This window comes from Sinocyclocheilus anshuiensis, unplaced genomic scaffold (assembly GCF_001515605.1).
Source record: "Sinocyclocheilus anshuiensis isolate Anshui unplaced genomic scaffold, SAMN03320099.WGS_v1.1 scaffold330, whole genome shotgun sequence".
NCBI lineage: Eukaryota > Metazoa > Chordata > Actinopteri > Cypriniformes > Cyprinidae > Sinocyclocheilus > Sinocyclocheilus anshuiensis.
Window position 1 is genome coordinate 2,135,652 of NW_015547689.1, and position 7,177 is coordinate 2,142,828.

Genomic DNA, 7,177 nt, shown 5'->3' on the forward strand with positions numbered 1-7,177 from the left:
GACCCTTAATTTCAAAAAGTACTTACTTAACGAGTGCTAAAAGAGTACGTACTCTTTAGCCTGAATGCGTGAAGTATGAATGCAGACATCATCTGCCATGTTGACGTTATCATGTGACTTAAGACGTTACAAGCACCAGATACGAGCGACAGGTTTAATTGATCTCTCTGTAAATATTTTGATGGTTATGAAATTTCCTCATTTTGTGGTCTTGTTGAAGAAACAGCTGCCCTTTTATTGTGACTAGTATAACCAATACATTTTGGGTTGATTTAAATGTTTATATTTTTAACCCTACTAATTTGACCCACAGTTTAATCCTTAAATATATTATTTTTCCTTACAAAAACCCAAAATCGTTATCTCTTGAATATGTTGCTTTCTTTATTTTATGTGCAAAATTTTTCATCCACAAGCAAAACCGACTTAAATCTCCTTTGTTTTCCTCTTTTTCTTGTTGAATTTAACTCTCGTTTCATCCCTCAGGCTTCTAAAAAAAAAAGCATCATGATGAATTATTCAAAGATATTTAACCTTGTCACTGTGCTTTTTTTCTGTATTTTATCTCATACTATGATGAACACATGAATTTGTTTAAACCGTTTTATCAGAATCAGAATAGCTTTATTACAAAGTATGTTTACACACACACACAATATGACCCACAGTTTAATCCTTAAATATATTATTTTTCCTTACAAAAACCCAAAATCGTTATCTCTTGAATATGTTGCTTTCTTTATTTTATGTGCAAAATTTTTCATCCACAAGCAAAACCGACTTAAATCTCCTTTGTTTTCCTCTTTTTCTTGTTGAATTTAACTCTCGTTTCATCCCTCAGGCTTAACAACAACAACAAATGCAATATTTTGATGAACTGATTATATTAACATTATGATTATTCAAAGATATTTAACCTTGTCATTGTGCCTTTATTCTGTGTATATAATCTCATACTATGATGTATGCAAACCCATTATATTTATGTTTTCTGCTGTTTGTCATTATGATTGTTCATTGTTAAAGATATAACCATCTTTCCCTGAGCTTGTATGTAATTATAAGTTTTGCAGTAATAATAAAAAAATAAGTTAAGATGGACAGGTGCACTAACACCTCATAGCATCAGTAACGCCACAACCCTTCTTAGTACGGTTTTCCTCAGTGTTTGCAATATTTGTAATATCTGCACAAAGGAGACATCGATCAGCTGCTTGAAGATCTCGCCTTTGGAGAAGACTGTTAATTTTACACTCGAAAAATTTAAGTATTACTACTTAAAAATTAAGGTTACCCCAGAATGCATTGCTAGCCCACCCCAACACTTATGAACAATAATAATGATAAATGCTGACCAAAAATTAGCTAAATGTAATTTTTGTCATATGCCATAGCTATGCATGACTACACACTAGACAAATGCAGCCAAGATGAATACATCTCAATTTTCAGTCAAGTAATAAATGAATGCATATGTTAATGAAACAATTAGGCTGTATTTTATTTACTGACAACAACAGGAAACATGAATAAATGAGTAAAAGAATAAATAAAAGTAACTATCACAATAAATAAATACAAGTCAACAACACATGAAACAAAGCTTTATTCAAACATACTGTTCTAACAATCATGTATTTACAGACGGTGAATCCACATCTACTGCATCTCAACACAGCTGGATTTCTGTATTAGAAGTAACAAAATGATCTTACTTTATATTTTTGATTCAGGTTTTCCCTTTTTTTTCCCCCACAAATGCCGCCGCAAAAGCTCTGCAGCAAATGTACAGAAATCAAGAACCAGAAAAGTGCTGTAATAGCTCTGTTTGAAATTGCAATAATTAAAATAAACTACAACTTAAGATTTAAAATATGTTTTATTCATTTCTGTAGTGTACTCACTCAAAGCCTTTGATGGCAGCATTCCTTCATCAGTCACTCTGCACCAAATAAACACACGTGTGTCTTATCTGTCCCTGTAACATCCAGACAAGAGTCTGTGATTGATCTGCTCAATACTGCATTTACATGTTGTGTTAACTCGCTTTTTATCTAACACAAGTGCTCCACAATTTATCAACAATACTAATGAACAAATAAAACAGATAACTTATGTTTAGTTACTCTATGTAGATTTGTTTATTTACATTACAGTCAACTAACACAGGTGTCTCATCTGTCCCTTTAACATCCAGACAAGATTCAAGTCACCTCTGTGATTTATCTGCTCAATACTGCATTTACATGTTGTGTTAACTCGCTTTTTATCTAACACAAGTGCTCCACAATTTATCAACAATACTAATGGACAAATAAAATAGATAACGTATGTTTAGTTATTTTATGTAGATTTGTTTATTAACATTACTTACATTCATCTAAAGCAGTGTTGACAACAGTGAATTCTACATAACAGCACATACATCACTCAGATGTCTGTTCATGTTGTGATGTGCTCATCTGCAATTCTTTTAGAACATTTTCCTGTCAGATATTAAATAGACATTTAGTAATCGTCTTTAAGATGTATATGGTTTATGTAAATTCACTCTGGTGACGTACGTGTGCTTACTGGAGCTCCCCTGTTCTATTATAGGTAATAAAACATGTTTTTACAGCAAAATCACAAATATACCATACTGTCTAGCGTCTTACACCCTCAACAATTGAACAGTTTACTCTTCAGTAGCTTAACAAAGCGATTTTAACACAGGGAACCCTGTATTTGATTTTTAATACTCACATTTGTAAACAGCCTTGTCGCTGTTCTCCGGCCTGTTCGATGATGACGTATCCTCTCGCGTGGCCTCCTGGGATAGAAAAGTATCCATCGATGAGCACTTCAGAATCTGGACTGAAGCAGTAGGACATCCAGGGATTTCTCGGCTACTCTTATGAATACTTCACATACTCTTAATAGGTAAGGAGGCATATTCGGACGCACTTTAAGTAGACGCACGTCCGAAACTCGCAAGAATTAGTACGTCACTCAGGTAATTCTCGCCTACTGTTTTATGAATACTAAGGACTTGGACATACTTATTCGCTCGCCTACTGCTTTTCTCCTACTATATAGTAGAGAAGTAGGCGGTTTCGGACGCAGCCGGAATTTCTAAGGTTATAGGTTGCATGGTGTCTGAACGGGTGGGATGGGCTCTTTGGATGCCTTTGATGAGCAGGGAGGTCTGTGAATTGGCTATTTGAGGTGAGGGTGAACCGTATATGAGTTTGTGGAAAAATTGGATTCCACTTAGATAGCCTTTAATGGAGCTGATTTGGAGGTTTTTGTTGATGTTGAGGTGGGAGATGAACGAAGTGATGGCGAGTAAGGGAAAATCAGGGAACGGCAGGTTAAATGCAGAGTGCAATGCTTTAAAGCATTTCCATGCTGTTATATACGATTGGAGGGTCCTGGGGGAGACGGCTTGAAGGATAGAATTGAGGGAGGCTTCGAGGAGAGGTTTCAGTGTATGGTCTACGGGAATATCAGCTCTGAATAAGGAGGTACTGGGGTTGGGAGTGGTTCCGCCTCTGGTGCCAACAGTCTGAACTTCTGGAAGGCAAAACGAAAGTCTCAGCTATTTGTTTTTTGGACCCGGGAATGTGCTTTGCAGTTATAATGAATTGGTCGCAAGCCGAGATCCAAATCAGGCGTCTTAACAAAGGCATTAGTGCGGGTGAATGGGAACGGCCTTTATTAATGCAGTGCACGGTAGCCTCGTTGTCGCAGTGAATTATGATACTGGTGGCAGACCACTCTTTACCCCACAGAAGAGCTGCGACGACTAAGGGATATAGCTCGAACAGAGCTGAGGACGTTAACGGCTGTGGTAAGTCTAACAGCTAGGGGGGCCACATAGATGCGAACCAGCAGCCTTGGTAAAATCCTCCGAAACCGACGGAGGGGGCGGCGTCTGTAAATAATTGAATGTAAACGGGAGAAGAAATCAAGTTATTGTAAAAGAAAGATAGCCCGTTCCATTGTTTAAGAAAGGATATCCATAAGCTGAGCTTGTTGCAGCACGAGTCAGTTAGTGATATTCAATCCTCTAGTGCATGGGCAGAGGACGCGAGAGAGAGGAGATGTGAGATGAAAGGACGGCCCAGCGGGATGATATGCATTGCGAAATTTAAATGACCGAGAATGGATAGCAGCTCACGTTTGGAGCAGCTTGGGTTATCTAAGAGGGTGGAAGCAACCAAAATCGTCCTATCAATTTTTTCCTTTGGCAGAGAAGCCTGGATTTTTGTGAATCTAAGTTGATACCCAAAAATTCAATGGAGGTGCTGGGGCCCGTGGTTTCGTCTTGGGCGAGAGGAATCCTGAGCTCTGCAAAAACCTTTTGGGTTGTCAAAAGATGCGCGGCTGGGATGGAGTCGGGAGGCGAGATGATTTAAGAAATCGTATAAAAGATGGATCAGGTAAGGTATTGCGTAATTGTTGGAGAGGATCCAGCAGATTGCCTCTGACAACATGTTGAAAATTTTAGGGCTGCTTCTGCAGCCGAAAGTGAGGCAGACGGAAAAGTTACATTTATTATGCCAGCGGATGCCGAATAAATGCCAAAAATCTGAGTGAATGGGCATCACTTTAAAGGCAGAGGTGATGTCGACTTTGGCCAGCCAAGTGCTCTTTGATCAGGGTAATGGCTTGGTCAATGTCATGGTTGTGGAGAGAAAATTCTTCGAGCAGAATGAGGCTGTTAACGCTTGGGAATGGGGAATTATGCGGGGATGAGAGATCGATTATGAGGCGCTTTTTACCTGAGAATTTCCTGGTAGCTACACCGATGGGGCTAACACGGAAGACATTAAAGGGAGGAACGGAAAAGGGGCCGATCATGAAGTTTGCGTCGGTTTCTTTTTTAATTAGAAGATCGACTGTTTTGGGTTTGGCGAGAGCGGACTGGAGATTAGGGCAGATAAGGCTTTGGGAGGGGAGATATTCGAAACAGGGGTGAAAGCTGTGTAAGAGACCAGACAGTACATAATCAGTAAAATGAGAGTCAGGGTGATGAAACAATTCGGAAGACAAGTGCGAAACATTTACAGGAGTCGACAAGTATTATTTAGATTTTTTTTTTGCAGCTTTTTACACAGGGCATATCAAGCGGGCGTGGGCACCGCCACAAAAATTGCACACGTGCATAAACCAGCAGCGTTGCCTGGCGCAGACCTGGCTGTTGGAGGAATAGGAGGGGCGGCGGTAGGTGGAAGTGGGGGGTAATGGGTTAGTTGAGGTGTTTGGGAGGCGTGGGACATAGCTGGTGGACTTGGGCTGAAATGACTCGGGGCAAGGATGGATGGACGGGCTGATGAAGGGGCATACTGTGGTAGAGTGGGCGATGAAATGGCAGACTGTGCATGAGATGTTACGGCAACCTAAAAAAACTCTATTGTGGAGTTCAGTGTCCAAAGCCCCCCAGTAAGGACACTGGTTCCATTGGGCCACTCGGATGGCGCATTTAGCGGAAAATAATTATCACGAGATAGTCGCAGAGCTCGCGTCTCCTGTGTGGAAAAACTGCGCAAATGACTTCTGTGTAATGGGTGAAAGCGAGCGTGAATTCGGCAAATGATAAGATACATGATGGATTGTGTGCTGTGTTTTTTAGGGTGACGGAGAATTCGCCGCAGTCAATGTGGCGATCTGCAGACGAGGGTGAAATTTGTGACAAAAGGGAAAAAAATCTGTGTCCTGATGTTGCTGGCTACGGGGGGTGGTTCCAAGGCGAGAGCGTTTGGAGGAGGGGCGGCGGTAGGTGGAAGTGGGGGGTAATGGGTTAGTTGAGGTGTTTGGGAGGCGTGGGACATAGCTGGTGGACTTGGGCTGAAATGACTCGGGGCAAGGAGGGATGGACGGGCTGATGAAGGGGCATACTGTGGTAGAGTGGGCGATGAAATGGCAGACTGTGCATGAGATGTTACGGCAACCTAAAAAAACTCTATTGTGGAGTTCAGTGTCCAAAGCCCCCCAGTAAGGACACTGGTTCCATTGGGCCACACGGATGGCACATTTGGCAGAAAATAATATGTGGTAAGTGTAAAAGTGAGAGCCTCCGTATGATAACGCGAGCTCAGCGACTATCGCAAGACAGTCGCCGAGCTCGTGTCTCCTGCGTGGGAAAACTCAGCAAATTACTTCTGTGTAACGGGTGAAAGCGATCGTGAATTCAACAAATGATAAGATACGTGATGGATTGTGTGCTGTGTTTTTTAGGGTGACAGAGACTTCGCCGCAGTCAATTTGGCGATCTGCAGACGAAGGTGAAATTGGTGACAAAAGGGAAAAAAGGTCTACGTCCGCACCTGACAAAATCTGAGTCCTGATGCTGCTGGCTACGTGGGGTGGTTCCAAGGCGAGGGCGTTCGGAGGGATGGGTAGGGTCGTGGCGGAAGATAGAGAGAAGGAAGAGCGAGCATGCGAGAGGAGAGGAGGAAAGGTAGCCGCCGGAACCACTGCTCGGGCCGTGAGTACGGGACACTGCGGACCTGGCTCGCTTTATGTCCGGCTTTGGACGGAGGAGTGGAGATTGACGCCCCTGGCTGGAGAGAAGCATAGAGGGCGTGGAGTTCCGCCTTGTTCAAACAACGTGGGACGCCGTCGCTGACGAGCGCCTGGCATGGGCTTTTCACGGTCCATTTCTCCACGGCAGGGATGGAGGGGAGGGCTGAAGCGTAGGAGGACGCGGGGGAAGGTGGCTGATGCCAGGAAGGCGAAGGTGATGGCGTGCTTCGGCGTCTGGAGGAATGAGCGGCGGCAGCGCAGGAAGGCTGGCGGCCTCGTGGTGCAGCCGCGGGCTTGGTTGGCGTGTCCTGCGGAGCACTGGTGTGCTGGACGGCGACTGGAGACGCCGGAGGACCTGGGGTATCGAAGAAGTTGTCATCGGGGAATAATTCTATCTCTGACATATTTGCGGCAATTGGATGTGCCAATGCTGAAAGACTAGAGAGAATGAAGGTAAGGCTGCTATGATTATTTATAGTGGTTCTCTCTCGAGGTGGTTGGATAGATGATGTGATTACTGAGTGAATTGGCCGCGTTGATTATCTGCGCATAGTTCTCTCTAGGGCTGTGCGATATTGAAGAAAAATGCGATATGCGATACCTTGTTAAAAATGCGATATTCGATATGCGATACGATATTACTTAAAGTGTGTAAAATCAAAAATCA

At 42.7% G+C, this 7,177-nt stretch overlaps 1 pseudogene; it reads right to left on the reverse strand.

Moving 5' to 3' along the window:
- The window catches only part of LOC107703452 (uncharacterized), a 10,627-nt pseudogene extending 3,713 nt beyond the window's left edge, over positions 1-6,914 (reverse strand).
- Between the last annotated feature and the right edge of the window lie 263 nt (positions 6,915-7,177).